The following is a 17,703-nucleotide window of genomic DNA, read 5'->3' as shown; positions in this document are numbered from 1 at the left end:
TATGTGATGGGCCAGTATTGTGCAGGTAACAAACAACAGCTGCTGTGAGGCCATGAATGCAGCAGTCACATTGGGACTAGAAGACTGTTTCAGTGCATTTCCTCCCCCATCTTTTTGGCCCTCCCCCCTTTTTTTTTGGAGGGGGTTGTTTTAGACTGGGACTCAGGTATGTATTCTGGACTAGCCTTGAATTCGATATCTTCATGCCTGTGCTTCCCAAGCACTGGGATTAAAGAGTCACCAGGCTGGGTTTTATTACCTGTTTTTTTTTTTTTCCTTTGGTAGTAAAATGTGTATGATTTAAAATTTGCCATCTTGCCAGGTGTGATGGTGCTTGCCTTTAATCCCAGCACTTGTGAGGCAGAGGTAGAAGGATTGCTGTGAGTTCAAGGCCACCCTGAGACTATATAGTGAATTCCAGGTCAGCCTGGGCTAGAGTGAAACCCTACCTTCAAAATCCAAAATACAAAAACAAAAGTTTGCTATCTTACCTATTTTTTGGTGGAGGGGCATGGGTTTTAAGGTAGGGTCTCTCTCTAGCCCAGGCCAACCTAGAACTCACTCTGTAGTTCCAGGCTGGCTTAGAGCTCACAATGATCCTCCTGCCTCTGCCTCCTGAGTGCTGGGATTAAAGGCATCACCAGGCCTGGCCCTGTGTGGGTTTTTTTTTTAACAATGATCTTCAAGGGTTCCTTCAGGGACTAACTTCGGAGACTAATTGGCTTCTCAGTTATTTTGTTCCTTCTTCCCTCATCAGTGTTTCCCAGTCTTTAACTTGTGTGTAAGGTGTCCCTTCTCCGTTACTCATAGGACAGTCTCAGCTATCAGGAATACTTGAAAGGGACCTTCCCAGTATGGCTGAAGTTTGTCATCTCTCCAGGTCTTCATCAGCACCAGGTCAGAACAATGGACTGCAAACTCCACTGAGCATGAAACATTTAGTCTTGAGGGATGACCATATACCAGCATATAATTCTTTTTTTATTTTTGGTTAATTTCTCATTCTTTTTTTAATTTTGTTTTATTTATTTGCAAGGATATATATATAGTGGAGGGGGGGGGGGATGAGAATGGATATGCTGGGGCCTCTGGCCACCACAAGCAAACTCTAGATGCATGCAATGCACCCCTTTGTGCATCTGGCTTTATGTGGATACTGGGGAACCAAACTCAGGTCATTAGGCATTGCAAGCAGTGTCTTAACTACTGAGCAATGTCTCTAGCCCCCTCATTCTTTTTATTTATTTAGTTTTGTTATATTTTCTCAATTTTTATTAACATTTTCCATGATTATAAAAAATAACCCATGGTAATACCCCCCCCCCCCGCTTTCCCCTTTGAAATTCCATTGTCCATCATATCCCCTCCCCATCTCAATCATTCTACTTACATATATACAATACCAACCTATTAAGTACCCTTCTCCCTTCCTTTCTCTTCCCTTTATATCTCCTTTTTAACTTACTGGCCTCTGCTACTGAGTTTTTTCTTCTCACACAGAAGCCCAATCATTTGCAGCTAGGATCCACATATGAGGGAGAACATGTGGCACTTGGCTTTCTGGGCCTGGGTTGCCTCACTTAGTATAATCCTTTCTAGATTCATCCATTTCCCTGCAAATTTCATAATTTCGTTTTTCTTTACCACCGAGTAGAACTCCATTGTATAAGTGTGCCATATCTTCATTATCCACTCATCAGTTGAGGGTCATCTAGGCTGGTTCCATTTCCCAGCTATTATAAATTGAGCAGCAATAAACATGGTTGAGCACGTACTTCTAAGGAAATGAGATGAGTCCTTAGGATATATGCCTAGGAGTGCTGTAGCTGGGTCATATGGTAGATCAATCTTTAGCTGTTTTAGGAACCTCCACACTGATTTCCACGATGGCTGGACCAGATTGCAATCTCACCAACAATGTAGAAGGGTTCCTTTTCTTCCACATCCCCGCCAACATTTATGATCATTTGTTTTCATGATGGTGGCCAATCTGACAGGAGTGAGATGGAATCTCAATGTAGTTTTAATCTGCATTTCCCTGATGACTAGTGACGTAGAACATTTTTTTAGATGCTTATATGCCATTTGTATTTCTTCCTTTGGGAACTCTCTATTTAGCTCCAAAGCCCATATTTTGATTGGCTTGTTTGATTCCTTATTAGCTAACTTTTTGAGTTCTTTGTATATCCTAGATATTAATCCTCTATCAGATATATAGCTGGTGAAGATTTTTTTCCCATTCTGTAGGTTGCCTCTTTGCTTTTTTTTTTTTTTTTTTTTTTTTTAAATTTTTATTAACATTTTCCATGATTATACAATATATCCCATGGTAATTCCCTCCCTCCCCACCCCCACACTTTCCCGTTTGAAATTCCATTCTCAATCATATTACCTCCCCATTACAATCATTGTAATTACATATATACAATATCAACCTATTAAGTATCCTCTTCCCTTCCTTTCTCCACCCTTTATGTCTCCTTTTCAACTTACTGGCCTCTGCTACTAAGTATTTTCATTCTCACACAGAAGCCCAGTCATCTGTAGCTAGGATCCCCATATGAGGGAGAACATGTGGCGCTTGGCTTTCTGGGCCTGGGTTACCTGACTTAGTATAATACTTTCCAGGTCCATCCATTTTTCTGCAAATTTCATAACTTCATTTTTCTTTACCGCTGAGTAGAACTCCATTGTATAAATGTACCACATCTTCATTATCCACTCATCTGTTGAGGGACATCTAGGCTGGTTCCATTTCCCAGCTATTATAAATTGAGCAGCAATAAACATGGTTGAGCATGTACTTCTAAGGAAATGAGATGAGTCCTTTGGATATATGCCTAGGAGTGCTATAGCTGGGGCCTCTTTGCTTTTTTCACTGTGTCCTTTGCAGTGCAAAATCTTTGTAATTTTATGAGGTCCCAGTGATGAATCTGTGGTTTTATTGCCTGAGCAATTGGGGCTGTATTCAGAAAGTTTTTGCCAAAACCAATATGTTGAAGGGCTTCCCCTACTTTTTCCTCTAGCATTTTTAGAGTTTCCGGACTGATGTTAAGGTCTTTAATCCATTTGGACTTCATTCTTGTGCATGGAGAGATAGAAGGATCTATTTTCATCCTTCTACAGATACATATCCAGTTTTCCTAACACCATTTGCTGAAGAGGCTGTCTTTTCTCCAATGAGTATTTTTGGCATTTTTCTCAAATATCAGGTGGCTATAGCTATCCAGACTTACATCTGGGTCCTCTATTCTGTTCCATGGTCTGCTTTTGTGCCAGTACCACACTGTTTTTGTTACTATGGCTCTGTAGTATTGGTTAAAATGAGTTATGGTGATATCACCAGCCTTATTTTTGTTACTCAGTATTATTTCAGATATTCGAGGATTTTGTGATTCCAAATGAACTTTTGGATTGTTTTTTCTATTTCCATGAAGAATGCCTTTGGAACTTTGATGGGCATTGCATTAAATGTGTAGATTGCTTTTGGTAAGATTGCCATTTTCACAATATTGATTCTTCCAATCCAGGAACAAGGGATATTTTTCCACTTCCTAGTGTCTTCTGCAATTTCTCGCTTGAGTGTTTTAACATTCTCATTGTAGAGATTCTTTATTTCCTTGGTGAGGTTTATTCCAAGGCACTTTATTTTTTTGATGTAATTGTGAATGGGAGTGATTCTCTGATTTCATCCTCTGTGTATTTGTTGTTAGCATATATGAAGGCTACTGATTTTTGTGTATTTATTTTGTATCCTGCTACATGGCTGTAGGTTTTGATCAGCTCTAACAGTTTGCTAGTAGAGTCTTTAGGGTCCTTTATGTATAGAATCATGTCATCTGCAAATAATGATAACTTGATCTCTTCCTTTCCAAATTGTATCCCTTTTATGTGTGTCTCTTGCCTTATTGCTATGGCTAAGACTTCCAGAACTATATCAAATAACAGTGGGGACAGTGGACACCCTTGTCTTGTTCCTGATTTTAGTGGAAAAGCTTCCAGTTTTTCCCCATTTAGTAATATGTTGGCTGTAGGCTTGTCATAGTAGCCTTTATTATATTGAGATACATTCCTTCTATTCCCAGTCTCTGTAGGACTTTTGTCATAAAGGGATGTTGGATTTTGTCAAATGCTTTCTCTGCGTCTAATGAGATAATCATGTGATTTTTGTCCTTCAATTCATTTATATGATGTATTACATTTATAGATTTGTGTATATTGAACCATCCCTGCATCTGTGGGATAAAGCCTACTTGGTCAGGGTGAATGATCTTTCTGATATATTCTTGTATTCTGTTTGCCAATATTTTGTTGAGAATTTTTGCATCTATGTTCATAAGGAAGATTGGTCTGTAATTTTCTGTTTTTGTTCTATCTTTGCCTGGTTTTGGTATCAGGGTGATGCTGGCTTCATAAGAGTTTGGTAGAATGCCTTCTTTTGCTATTTCATGGAAAAGCTTAAGAAGCAATGGTGTTAGCTCTTCCTTGAAGGTCTGGTAAAATTCAGCAGTGAGTCCATCTGGGCCTGGGCTTTTTTTAGTTGAGAGATTTTTGATAACTGTTCGGATCTCCATGCTTGTTATAGGTCTATTTAAGTGATTAATCTCATCTTGATTTAATTTAGGTTGGTCATACAAGTCAAGGAACTCATCCATTTCTTTCAGATTTTCATACTTTGTTGAGTATATGCTTTTATGAAATGTCCTTATGATTTTTTGAATTTCTCTGGCATCTGTTGTGATGTTATCTTTTTCATCTCTGATTTTATTAATTTGTCTCTTCTCTCTTTTGGTTAGATTTGCTAATGGTTTATCAATCTTGTTTATCCTTTCAAAGAACCAACTCTTTGTTTCATTAATTCTTTGGATTTCTTTTGTTTCTATTTCATTAATTTCTGCCTTGATCTTTAATATTTCTTCCTGTCTACTGATTTTTGGTTTGCCTTGTTCTTCTTTTTCCAAGGCTTTAAGGTGAAGCATTAGGTCATTTACCTGTGACCTTTCTAATTCCAGCATATAATTCTTTAAGGATTGGTCTTTGGTTTCCTGGCTGGGGAGTTCTGCAGGCCTTCTCAGAGAAGGTAGACCACACAGCATTTCATAAGGAGATGGGCCTGCTGCATCCTTTCTTAGGGCCATTCTGGCCCTGAGCAGCGCTATAGGGGGACATTTAGTCCAGGGTAGTCTGGTTTTGAGTATAAGCTTGGTGATTTTTTTTTTTTAAAGAATTTGATTCATCTTTTCTACTCTCCTATGGGTATGATTGTCTCAATAGTTTTAACTTTCTTTAATTACTAGCAATATGTTGAGGGTAAAGTGACTACCATTGTGTGAGTCTACATTCTCTAAGGCCAAATTGGCAAAACTTGTTATAATGATTTTGATTACATAGCCAGTAGTACCAGCTGGGAGGAAGAAGGCTTCTACCAAGCCAGAGGAGTGGTCCATAGTCACCAGTAAATACTTTAGTCTCCCTACCTTAGACAGTTTGGGGAAGTCCACCTGCCTGGAGCAATTTTTCCATTACTTTTTTTTAATTAAACATTTTTATGTATTTATTTGCAAAAAGAGAGAGGGAGAGAGGAAAGGAGGGAGAGAGAGACAAGAGAGAATGGATATGGCCATGCCAGGGCCTACAGCTGCTGCAAATGTATTCCAGACACATGCATCATGGTGCATCTGGATTTCTTTGGGCACTGGGGAATCAAACCCAGATCTTTAGGCTTTGGAGGCAAGCGCCTAAACTGCTGAGCCTTCTCTCCAGCCCTCCATTACATTTTATCTTTTTAACTTATGTACTTCTCACATGTCTGTCTGTCCATTCTGTAGATCCCTATACTTCTGTAATTCTTGTTTTTTTTTTTTTGTTTTTTTTTTTAAGGTAGGGTCTTTCTTTTAGCACAGGCTGACCTGGATATCATTATGTTGTCTCAGGGTTGCCTCGAACTCATGACGATCCTCCTACCTCTCTGCCTCCCAAGTGCTGGGATTAAAGATGAGCGCCACCATGCCTGGCTGTATCTATAATTCTTTTTTTTAAATATTTTTGTTTATTTTTATTTATTTATTTGAGAATGACAGAGAGAGAAAGAGGGGGAGAGAGACAGAGAGAGAACGGGCACACAAGGGCCTCCAGCCACTGCAAATGACCTCCAGATGTGTGCGCCCCCTTGCACATCTGGCTAACGTGGGTCCTGGGGAATCGAGCCTCGAGCCGGGGTCCTTAGGCTTCACAGGCAAGTGCTTAACTGCTAAGCCATCTCTCCAGCCCTGTATCTATAATTCTTAAGCATTGTGTTATTCATGTTCGGAGGGTTCCCAGTGAGCTAATTTATTTATTTATTTATTTATTTATTTATTTATTTATTTATTTTGGTTTTTCAAGGTAGGATCTTGCTCTAACCCAGGCTTACCTGGAATTCACTGTGTAGTCTCAGGATGGCCTCAAACTCATGGCGATCCTCCTGTAGCCCTTTAACCCCATCCTCCCAAGTGCTGGGGTTAAAAGCTTGTGCCACTATATCCAGCTAATTTAATATTTTTAATTGATATGAGCACTTATAAGCCAGTGTTACCATCTCAATAATATAGACAAATGTATATGGTGTGGCATTTCTATTCCTTTGCCTCTGGGTAAGTTTATCATGGCTGCAGTGTAGGAGGGGCCTGCATGTTCTGGTGGAAGTGCACACCCTGGATTAACTATCTTGAGCCATAAAGAACAATCCAGGAGGCCACCTTCATGATGACCAGTAATGTGAGCTCTGTTTAGTAGCTACAGGCTTGCACAATTTTTGTTTAGCCTGAGTTCTAGCAGGGTAGGGAAAAGGGTCTGTATTGGGGAACCCCTCGCCCAGGGGTATGTTGTTTCTTCTTAATCATTCTCCTTTCTTTCCCAGCATAAAGAGTGTTCATAATGGCGTGGTGGCACACACCTTTAATCCTAGTACTTGGGAGGCAGAGGTAGATGGTTCACCATGAGTTAGTGGCCACGCTGAGAATACATAGTGTGTTCCAGGTCAGCCTGGGCTAGAGTGAGACCCTGCTGCAAACAAACAAAAATGTTCAAAATGGATATCATTTCCATTTAGGTGTGAACTCCAGAACTAGTTTTCTTGGCAAACCCAGGGGATTGTCCAGAAGGGGCTTCTTACCCTTTTGAAGTTCCTTACTTACTTCAGTGTTTATAAGTGGGGCATTTATAAACCTAATTGTCCCTTGTGTCATACGGACTTCCTGGAGTGGGAACATTTTGGAACCTATTGTTTAGAAGGAAGGGGGAAACTCAGTAGCCTTTCTGTATTGTTCTAATTATTTTCTGAGGCCTGAATGAAGTCACAGAGGAACTGTTTAGTGGTATCTCATTCCTCTTGAGGACCTCCATCTTGCAGCCCTCCAGCTGCTTCCTGAGCTTCTGGTCCTCCGGGGAGGTAGACAGGATGGGAGAATCTCAAGATTTGTTGGTCTTTAAGATATTTTTTATTAGCCTTCAGAGGCAACATGGCAGTTAGCTCCTTCAGCCAGCAAAGGGCATTGTGTCTTCAGCAAAACATGGGGTTTTTTGATTAACTTAAAGAATTCAAGTTTGACAGCTAGTCTTCATCTGAGCCAAATCTTGGCCAAAAGACCCAAGGGCTTATGAATGGGTTCTTTTGGCCAGATGTAACAGTATTTGATCATGTTCTCTTTTTCCCTGTTCTTAGCCTTGGGGATTATCCCCAGGTGCTCTAGTATTTCCTCCACTGGACTGCCTGGGGAAAAAGTCTATGGGGGTATCTTTATCATTATTTCCTTTTGTCTTTTGAGTTTTGACCTTTGTTTCCTTATCTAGACATTTTTATTTATTTATTTATTAGAGAGGAGAGGAACAGAGAAATAGAGAGTGATTGAGAATGGGTGCCCCAGGGCCTCTAGCCACTGCAAACAAACTCCAGACCCATCCACCATTATGTGCATCTGACTTACATGGAACCTGGAGACTCAAACCTGGGTCCTTAGGTTGGCAGACAAATGCCTTAACCACTAAGCCATCTCTCCAGCCCCTGTTTGTTTGTTTGTTTGGTTGGTTGGTTGGGTGGTTGGTTGGTTGGTGTGGTTTTTCGAGGTAGGGTTTTACTCTAGCCCATGCTGACTTGGAATTCACTGTGTCATCTCAGGGTGGCCTTGAACTCAAAGCAATATTCTCCTACCTCTGCCTTCCAAGTGCTGGGATTAAAGTTCTGCACCACCATGCCCGGCTGTTTTCCACAATCCCTTATTGATCTCTTTCCTTTGTATTCACTTCCACACTGAATGTCTTGTTCTTCCATAACTTTCAGTCACTGAATCACCCACACCAGAGATTTTTGCATGCACCTTTGGAGTCACACCTATAACATACCTCAGGCACACATTTTTAGCCCCTGAAAATGCCCATACACCAAGGCTGGGTTCAACTTTTCTTACCTCACTTCTGTTGGTGAGAGACAAAGGTCCCACAGAATGTGCTGCTTGAAGATGGGGCCGGGTGCATCTCACTGTCTACCCAGACTCCTGGATAATAGGAAGAAAAGATAGGTTGACTAATTGCAAAGAAGGAATTCAGTGGAGGGGGAATTCTGGAGGAAGAATAGGGAGGGTAGTATAAGGAAACTATGATCAGGGCATATTGTCTATATACATGGAAGTTGTCAATAAAAAGTTAAAAAACAGTCCGGGCTGTTAAGAGGTTAAGGCCCCTGTTGTAATTTTCAGTATCAAGGATGTATTCCCTCTCATGAAGCAGGCCTCCAGTCCATTTAGAGAGCAGCTGGTTTCCTCCATAACAGAAATGCCACCATTGCACTCATTGGCTCATTTGGCCTGGCTGGCCAAATTTAAGGCTTGCAGTGTCCACTGTTGAGTCTCTCCATTGGTTCTTTCTCTCCCATTGAACTGAATGCAGCCTAGTTTTTTCTAGCTTTCTGTGAGCTGGTCTAAAGGGAGGAGGTTTTCAGCTCAGCTCCAGCAAGCTTTCTCAGTGACCTTGCAGCCTAAGTGTGTGTGGTGGAGTCTTCAGCAACAGGTTCTCACCAACTGTTTCTTGTGGGAAACCAAGAGGCTTGGCAATGGCCTGTAATGTTTTGGGGGCATCAGGGTCCTCCCTGGCCAACTACTCATTGGTAGATATCCCATCCCTAGCAATGAAAATTTTCTAGTAATAGTCTATGGTTTCTGGGTATTCGATTGTCCAAAAATGTAGGTTTCCATATGACTTACTTATATTCTCTTAGATTTTGATTAGCCTTCCCTCCACCTTTCCTTTACTCAGTCTCTTCCTTTGACCTCACTTAAGCCATTTCACCCCCATTAATCTGTCTGTTCTTCTACTTACCTGTCTATAATACTATTCTATTATGTCTCCCTTCCCTCCTTCCCTCCCTTTCTACCCCCTTTCTAGCTTACTGGCCTCTGCCTACTGAGTTTCATTCCTATTCACATAGCAGTCCAATCATTTGTAGCTAGTATCCACATATGAGAGAGAACATGTGACATTTGGCTTTCTGGGCCTGGGTTATGTCACTAAGTATAATCCTTTCCAGATCTACCCATTTTCCTGTAAATTTCATAATTTCTTTTTTCTTTACTGCTGCGTAGACCTCTATTGTGTAAATGTGCCACATCTTCATTATCCACTCATCAGTTGAGGGACATCTAGGCTGGTTACATTTTCTAGCTATTGTGAATAGAGAGGCAGTAAACATGGTTGAGCAAATACCTCTAAGGCAGTGAGACAGGTGCTTAGGATGTATGCCTAGGAGTTTTATAGCTTGGTCATATGGTAAATCTATTTTTAGCTGTCACAGGAACCTCCAGACTAATTTCCACAATGGCTGGGCCAGTTTGCATTCCCACCAACAATGTAAAAGGGTTCTTATTTTTCTGCTTCCTCACTAGCATTTATTGTTGTTGGTTTTCTTGATGATAGCAATTCTGACATGAATGAGATGGAATCTCAATGTAGTTTTAATCTGCATTTCTCTGATGACTAGGAATGTAAAACATTTTTTTAGATGTTTATATGCCATCTGTATTTCTTCTTTTGATAACTATTTAGTTCCATAGCCCATTTTTAATAGGTTTTTTTGATTTCTTATTATTCAGTTTTTTGAGTTCTTTGTATATTTTAGATATTAATCCTCTGTCCAGTGTATAGCTGGCATAGATTTTCTCCCATTCGGTAAGTTGTCTCTTTGCTCTATTCACAGTGTCCTTTTCCATACAAAAGCTTTCTAATTTCATGAGGTCCCAGCAATCAGTCTGTGGCTTTATTTTCTTAGCAATTGGGGTTATATTCAGAAAGTCTTTCCCAAGACCAATATGTTGAAGGGTTTCTCCTACTTTTTCCTCTAGCAGTTTCAGAGTTTTGGTTCTGATATTAAGGTCTTTGATCCATTTGTACTTAATTCTTGTACATGGAGAGAGATAAGGATCTACTTTCATCCTTCTACAGATACACATCCAGTTTTCCCAGCACCATTTGCTGAAGAGGCTGTCTTTTCTCCAGTGAATATTTTTGGCATTTTTGTCGAGATCAGATGGCTGTAGCTACCCGGACATTACATCTGGATCCTCTATTCTGTTCCATTGATCTACATTTCTGTTTTTGTGCCAATACCATGTTGTTTTTGTTACTGTGTCTCTGGAGTATAGGTTAAAATCAGGCATGGTGACACCACCAGCCTTATTTTTGTTGCTCAGAATTGTTTCAGATATTTGGGTTTTTTTGTGCTTCCAAATAGATTTCCCTTCCTTTCTCTTCCCTTTATATCTCCTTTTTAACTTACCCAAATGGATTTTTGAATTGTTTTTTCTATTTCCGTGAAGAATGCTGTTGGAATTTTGATGGGATTGTATTAATGTGTAGATTGCTTTTGGTAAGATTGCCATTTTCACAACATTGATTCTTCCAACCCTAGAACAAGGTCTGTCTTTCTTTCCTAGTGTCTTCTACAATTTCTCACTTGAGTGTTTTAAAGTTTTCATTGTAGAGATCCTTCACTTCCTTGGTTAGATTTATTCCAAGGTACTTTTTTTTTTTAATGCGGTTGTGAATGGGAATGGTTCTGTGTGGTTCTTCTGTGTATTTGTAGTTATCACTGTGTGTTTGTAGTAACCATGTAGGAAGGCTACTGATTTCTGTATGTTTATTTTATGTCCTGCTATATAGCTGTAATTGTTTTTCAGCTCTTAACAGTTTGGTGGTAGAATCTTTAGGGTCCTTTGTATATAGAATCATATCATCTGCAAATGATAACTTGATCTCTTCCTTTCCAATTTGTATCCCTGTTATGTGTATTTCTTGCCGTATTGCTGTGGCTGAGATTTCCAGTATTATATTAACTAAAAGTGGGGACAGTGGACACCCTTGTCTTGTTCCTAATTTTAGTGGAAAAGCTTCAAGTTTTTCTCCAGTTAGTATTATGTTGGCTATAGGTTTGTCATAGCCTTTATTATGTTGAGATATGTTCCTTCTATTCCCAGTTTCTGTAGGAGTTTTATCATGAAGAGATGTTGGATTTTTGTCAAATGATGATTTTTGACCTTCAGTCCATTTATATAATATATTCCATTTGTCGATTTGCATATGTTGAACTATCCCTACATCTCTGGGATAAAGCCTACTTGGTTGAGGTGAATGATCTTTTTGATATATTCTTGTATTTATTCTGTTTGCCAATATTTTGTTGAGAATTTTTGTATCTATGTTCATTAGGAGATTGGTCTGTAATTTTCTTTTTTTGTTCTATCTTTGTCTGGGCTTGTTCTCAGGGTGTTGTTGGCGTTGTAAATAGAGTTTGGTAGTATTCCTTCCTTTTCTATTTTATGGAAAAGTTTGAGATGCATTGTGTTCTTCCATAAAGGTCTGCTAAAATTTGCCAATGAATCAAAATCTGGGCCTGGACTTTTGGTTGGGAGATATTTTTAAATTTTATTTATTTGAGAGTGACAGAGAGAGAGAGGCAGATATATATATATATATATTGAGAGAGAGGGAGGGAGGGAGGGAGGGAGGGGAGAGGAGATAGATAGATAATGGGCGTACCAGGGCTTCCAGCCACTGCAAACGAACTCCAGATGTGTGTGCCCCCTTGTGCATCTGGCTAACGTGGGTCCTGGGGAATCGAGCCTTGAACCTTGGCCCTTAGGCTTCGCAGGCAAGTGCTCAACCACTAAGCCATCTCTCCAGCCCTAGTTGGGAGGTTTTTGATGACTGCTTGGGTCTCTGTACTTGTTATTGGTCTATAAGTGGGTAATCTCATCTTGATTTCATTTAAGTAAGTCATATAAATCAAGGAAATCATACATTTCTTTCAGATTTTCAAACTTAGTGGTGTATATGTTCTATTTTTAAATTGTTTTTAAAGTTTTTTTTGTTCATTTATTTATTTATTTATTTGAGAGCGACAGAGAGAGAGGTAGAAAGAGAGAGGAGAGAGAGACAGCATGGGCGCGCCACGGCTTCCAGCCACTGCAAACGAACTCCAGACGTGTGCCCCCTTGTGCATCTGGCTAACTTGGGTCCTGGGGAATCGAGCCTCGAACCGGGGTCCTTAGGCTTCACAGGCAAGCGCTTAACTGCTAAGCCATCTCTCCAGCCCATGTATATGTTCTTAAAATATATCCCTATGATTTTTTAAAATTTCTCTGTTATCTGTTGTTATCTCTAATTTTATTGTGTCTCTTCTCTCTTGTGGTCAAATTTTGCTAGGGGTTTATCAATCTTGTTTATCCTTTTCAAGAACCAGCTCTTTGTTTCATTTCATTGATTCTTTTTTTTTTTCCCCTTGGTTTCTGTTTCATAAATTTCTATCCTAATCTTTAGTATTTCTTCCTGTTTACGGATTTTTATTTTCTTTGTTCTTCTTTTTCCAAGGTCTTTAGGTGAAGTGTTAAGTTGTTTACTTGTGACTTTTCTAATTTCTTAATATAGACACTTAAAACTATAAATTTTCCTCTTAGGACTGCCTTCATTGTGTCCCAAAGGTTTTGTATGCTGTGTTCTTGTTATCATGTGATTCTTTGAATTTTTTAATTTCCTTTTTGATTTCTTCATTGACCCATTCATCATTTAATAGTGTATTGTTTAGTTTCCATGATTTTGTGTATGGTCAATAGCTTTTCTTGCTATTGATTTGTAGTTTGATCCCATTGTGATCAGATAGCTTGGAAGGAATTATTTCAGTTTTCCTGTATTTATTAAGATTTGCTTTGTGTCCTAATATATGGTCTATTTTAGAGAATGTTTCATATGCTGCTGAAAAGAATGTGTATTCTGCAGCATTTGGATGAAATATCCTATGTATGTCTGTTAGGTCCATTTGTTCTATGACCTCATTTAATCCAGATGCACCTCTGTTTATTTTTTGCTGGGATGACCTGTCAGTTAATGAGAGTGGGATGTTGAAGTCAGCCACTGCGACTGTTTGGTGTTATCTGTGACCTTAGTTCTAATAGTGTTTGATATTGGGATCCCTCATGTTAGGGGCATATACGTTTAGGAGGATTTTAACAATGTCTTGGTGTGTTCCGTTAATCAATACAAAGTGCCCTTCCTTATCTTTTCTAACTAATGTCTGTCTGAAATCTACCCTATTAGATGTAGGAAAGCAACCCCTCCTTGTTTTCTAGGCCCATTTGCTTGAAACACCGTTTTGCAGCTTTCACTCTAAGATGATATGGTGTCCCCTGTAAACTTAGGTGTTCTAAATGCTAGGTTCCCAGGTGATGGAGATTTGGGAATTATTGTGTCCTGGAGTTAGTGTATTGTTGGGGATGGGCTTATGAGCATTATAACCAGTGTCCCCTTGCAAGTGTTTGGCATGCTTTCTTGTTGCTATTGTCCATCTTATGTTGGCCAGGGGTTGATGTCCACCCTGTGCTCATGCCATGATTTCCCCTGCCATTATGGAGCTTCCCCTTGAATCCTTAAGCCAAAATACTCCCTTTTTCCCCAAAAGCTGCTCTTGGTCAGGTGATTCCTGCCAGCAATGCGAACCTGACTGCATAAGATAGTGTCCATTTTTTGTAGAAAGGTGTTTCTTGGAGGGAGCAAATTGAAGGATCTTGCTTTTTCTTTTCTTTTCTTTTCTTTTCTTTTTTTTCTTTTTTTCTTTCTTTCTTTCTTTTTTTTTTTTTTTCAAGGTAGGGTCTCCCTCTGGTCCAGGCTGACCTGGAATTCACTGTGTAGTCTCAGGGTGGCCTTGATCTCACGGCAATCCTCCTACCTCTGCCTCCCGAGTGCTGGGATTAAAGGCGTGCCCCACCATGTCCGGCAAGGATCCTGCTTTTTAACCCAGTCTGCAAACTTGTTTCTTTTGGTTTGGGCATTGTGGCTGTTAATGTTGAGTTATTATTGTAAGGTGTGTATTTATTTTTGCCATTTTCCTTGTTTTGTAATTCTTCCGGTTTTAGCTTTGCTCTCTTGTATTAACTAGTATTTGAGTATGGTTTGTTTTTTTCCAGGTTGCTTGTATGTTGCTTTTCTTCTCTTCAGTAGAGAGGATCCTTTTAAGTATTTTCGCTAGAGCTGGTTTTGTCTTCAAATACTCCATTAGCCTGCTTTTGTTGTTGAATGACCTTATTTCTCCATCTATTTGAATGGATAGCTTTGCAGGAAAAAGTAACCTTGGTTGGCAGTTGTTATCTTTCAGAACTTGGAATACATCATTCCAAGCCCTTCTGGATTTTTTTTTTTTTTTCTCTCACTCTAGCTCATGCTGACCTGGAATTCACTATGTATTCTCAGGGTGGCTTCGAACTCTTGGTGATCCTACTACCTCTGCCTCCCGAGTGCTGGGATTAAAGGCATGCGCCACCACGCCTGGCTCCCTTCTGGATTTTAAAGTTTGTGTTGAGTAATCTGCTATGATCCTGATGGGCTTGCCTTTGTATGTGACTTGGTTTTTCTCTCTAACTGCTTTCAATGTATTTTCTTTGGTTTGCATGTTTGGTAGTGTAATTATAATATGGCGAGGAGATGTTCTGTCTAGGTTTTTGTTCTAAAGGCTTGCTGTATCTGCATTGGCATCTCTCTCCCATTTTGGGGGAAGTTTTCTTCTATGATTTTGTTGAAAATACCTACTACACCTTTGGAGTGAAATTCTTCTAGTATACCCTGAATCCTTACATTTGGTTTTTTCATAGTGTTCCGAATACCTTGAAATTCTCATAGATGCCTTCCTATTAGTTTGTCTTTTTCTTAGTTGGTTGGACTGTATTTGATCTGCTGCCTAGTATTTTGTTTAGATATTCTGTCCTTTCCTTAATCCATTCTGATGGTGAGCTTTTCTACAGGGTTTTTTATTTGACTTACTATGTTTTTCATTTTTAGTATTTCTGATTGGTATTTTTCATTATTTTTAGTTTTGTTTTATCGACCTACTTAATTCAGTAAGTTGGTTTCTTGTGTTTTCTTGGGATACCTTCAGGACTTGGTTTTCTTCTTTGATTTCTTTGACCATATGTATAATCATTTTTCTTGAAATCTTTGTCAGGCATTTCATCTAAAGCTGAGTCTCACTGGAGGTCATTCCTGATGGATTTATAATTTTTGGTGGGATTATATTGTCTTGATTTTGTGTGTGTGTGTTTTGTTTCATAATGTAGAGATTTTTGCATCTTGAGTTAATTTGATGCTTGGGTTTTCTAATTATCTGCATTGTTCTTAGCTGTGTAAATCAGACTTTATATATCTTCAGTATAGGAGTTTAAGGTGCCAGATGTATACTGCAAGAGAAACAGCAGAGGTGACCCTAGGTGTTGAGTTTGCCTGCTGTTCAAGTATTGTAGTAGACTGGTGAAGCAAAGTCTTGGAAAATGATTCAACTGAGCAATATAAACATTCAGTGAAAACCAGCAGAGCATATTTATATAACTGTGGGAATTAAATTGAACAGATAATCTAGTAAAACCAAAGTCCTTTACTAAGTGTGTGTTGTACCACATCCTTAATCCCATGAACTAGGAGGTTGAGACTAAAGTCTGAAAAGGGTTTCAAGTCAGTTTGGGGTCAGTCAGTCCTTGCCCCAGTGACAGAAGAAAAAGGCCCTAAAAATCAGGAACATCAAAGGCAACAGTAGTCTACACCAAAATACAGCTTATTTTAGAAGGGTAAAGGCAACCAAGAATATATCATTCAAATGTCATACATAAGCTTTCCTGACATGGAAAGAGAGAAGCATTTCCATTGTAGGCCTATGTATCTGGCTTTGTTTGTATAAGTAGCCTTGTTATCTTTTGGAATGGCTTCCAATCTCACCAGTGCTGAGCACCCACCTTGATCTCACTGGGTGCTGAGCGTTCAAGGGTGAAGTAGTTCTCTGGAAGTTTACAGCTCTGATGGTTGGAAGATGGAAGATTTGCAGTAGCTGGTTTCGTTTGTATTCTTCAGCAGCTCCTCAGCTGTCCTCCCTTTCAGGTTTCTTCCCTTTGCGAGGAGGCTGCTGTGAGTGGAAAATCCTCTCACGTTGTTTCTGTTGCTCTGTGCTGCTGGCCCTGCGGGCTCACGAATCTGGGCTGCTCGTGCCTCGGCAGGATTCTTGCCTGTTTCCTCCTTCCTGGAAGATCTTGGTCTCTCCTGCTTCTCTGTTGTGGTTTATAATAACTTATATCTAATGTATTCCCTCCCCCCAAAGTAGGCTCTTGCCCTAGCCCAGGCTGACCTCGATGGAATTCACTCTGTAGTCTCAGGGTGGCCTTAAACTCATGGCAATCCTCCTACCTTTGCCTCCCATGTGCTGGGATTAACTGTGTTCGCCACCCTGCTCTGCCAGTGCAGTTTTTACTCTACTGTTCTGTGAATTCTTTTTCTGGGATGAAGCCAGAAATGTGTTTGCTCCCTCAGTCAGGGCAACTCTGACAAACTAAAGACCAAATTCATCAGAGTTTACCTTGGCAAACCAATGAATGCATTGGGCTTAAAAAAAAATTTCTTCATTTATTTGTTTATATTTGGAGAGAGAGAGAATGAGCACACCAGGGCCTCTAGCCACTGCAAAGGAACTCCAGATGAATGTGCAACCTTGTACACCAGGCTTATGTGCATCCTGGGGAATGGAACTGAGGTCCTTTGGCTTTGCAGGAAAACACCTTAACTGCTAAGTCATCTCTCCAGCCCTGCATTGGGCTTTCTTACAGAGCAAGGAGAATGGATTTCTTACAGGAGCATGGGGAGCCAAAAGAAGCCCCATTGAAAGGTCTCATCCTAACATGGATAGCAATCTCACTGTCCCTTCAATGTCTACCCTCTATAGTCTTACCTCCTCCCCGAGGCCACCTGACTGACTGACTACCTTTCCCTTCTACCGCCCTCCTTTGGGGGAATATCACCATGCCCCATATCTCATATGGGGCCACAGCTGCTTCTGATAGTTCCAAGGAGAACATCATACAACTATTGTCATTCCTTTTTTCTTCTTTTGAGCCAGGGTCTCTCTCTAGCTCAGGCTTGCTCCAAACTCCCAGTGATTCCCCTCCTTCAGCCTTCCAAGTGCTGGGATTAAAGGTGTGCACCACCACACCTGGTTTATGAGAGGAAGTTTTTGTTTTGTTCTTCGTTTTCAAGGTAGGGTCTCACTCTAGCTCAGGCTATCCTGGAATTCACTCTGTAGTCTCAAGGTGGCCTTGAACTATCGGCAGTCCTCCTACCTCTGCCTCCCGAGTGCTGGGATTAAAGGTCACCACG

The 17,703-nt window shown here is 40.1% G+C and overlaps 1 protein-coding gene across 7 annotated transcripts in view; it reads left to right on the top strand.

Moving 5' to 3' along the window:
• Ppp6r3 (protein phosphatase 6 regulatory subunit 3) overlaps positions 1 to 17,703 on the top strand; it is a 161,223-nt gene that overhangs the window by 33,354 nt on the left and 110,166 nt on the right. For 3 of the 7 annotated variants that reach the window (XM_045144516.1, XM_045144495.1, XM_045144562.1), the window contains exon 1: positions 837 to 897. The exons of 3 other annotated variants lie outside the window; for them this stretch is intronic. The gene's annotated coding sequence lies outside the window, so the exon portion shown is untranslated. Of the gene's footprint in view, positions 1 to 836; positions 898 to 17,703 lie in introns of those variants that run through there. One more of the 7 variants, XM_045144553.1, reaches the window with a different exon arrangement.

The sequence above is a fragment of the Jaculus jaculus genome, chromosome 1 (assembly GCF_020740685.1).
Source record: "Jaculus jaculus isolate mJacJac1 chromosome 1, mJacJac1.mat.Y.cur, whole genome shotgun sequence".
Classification (NCBI taxonomy): domain Eukaryota; kingdom Metazoa; phylum Chordata; class Mammalia; order Rodentia; family Dipodidae; genus Jaculus; species Jaculus jaculus.
This window is presented reverse-complemented; position numbering and strand designations above follow the sequence as displayed.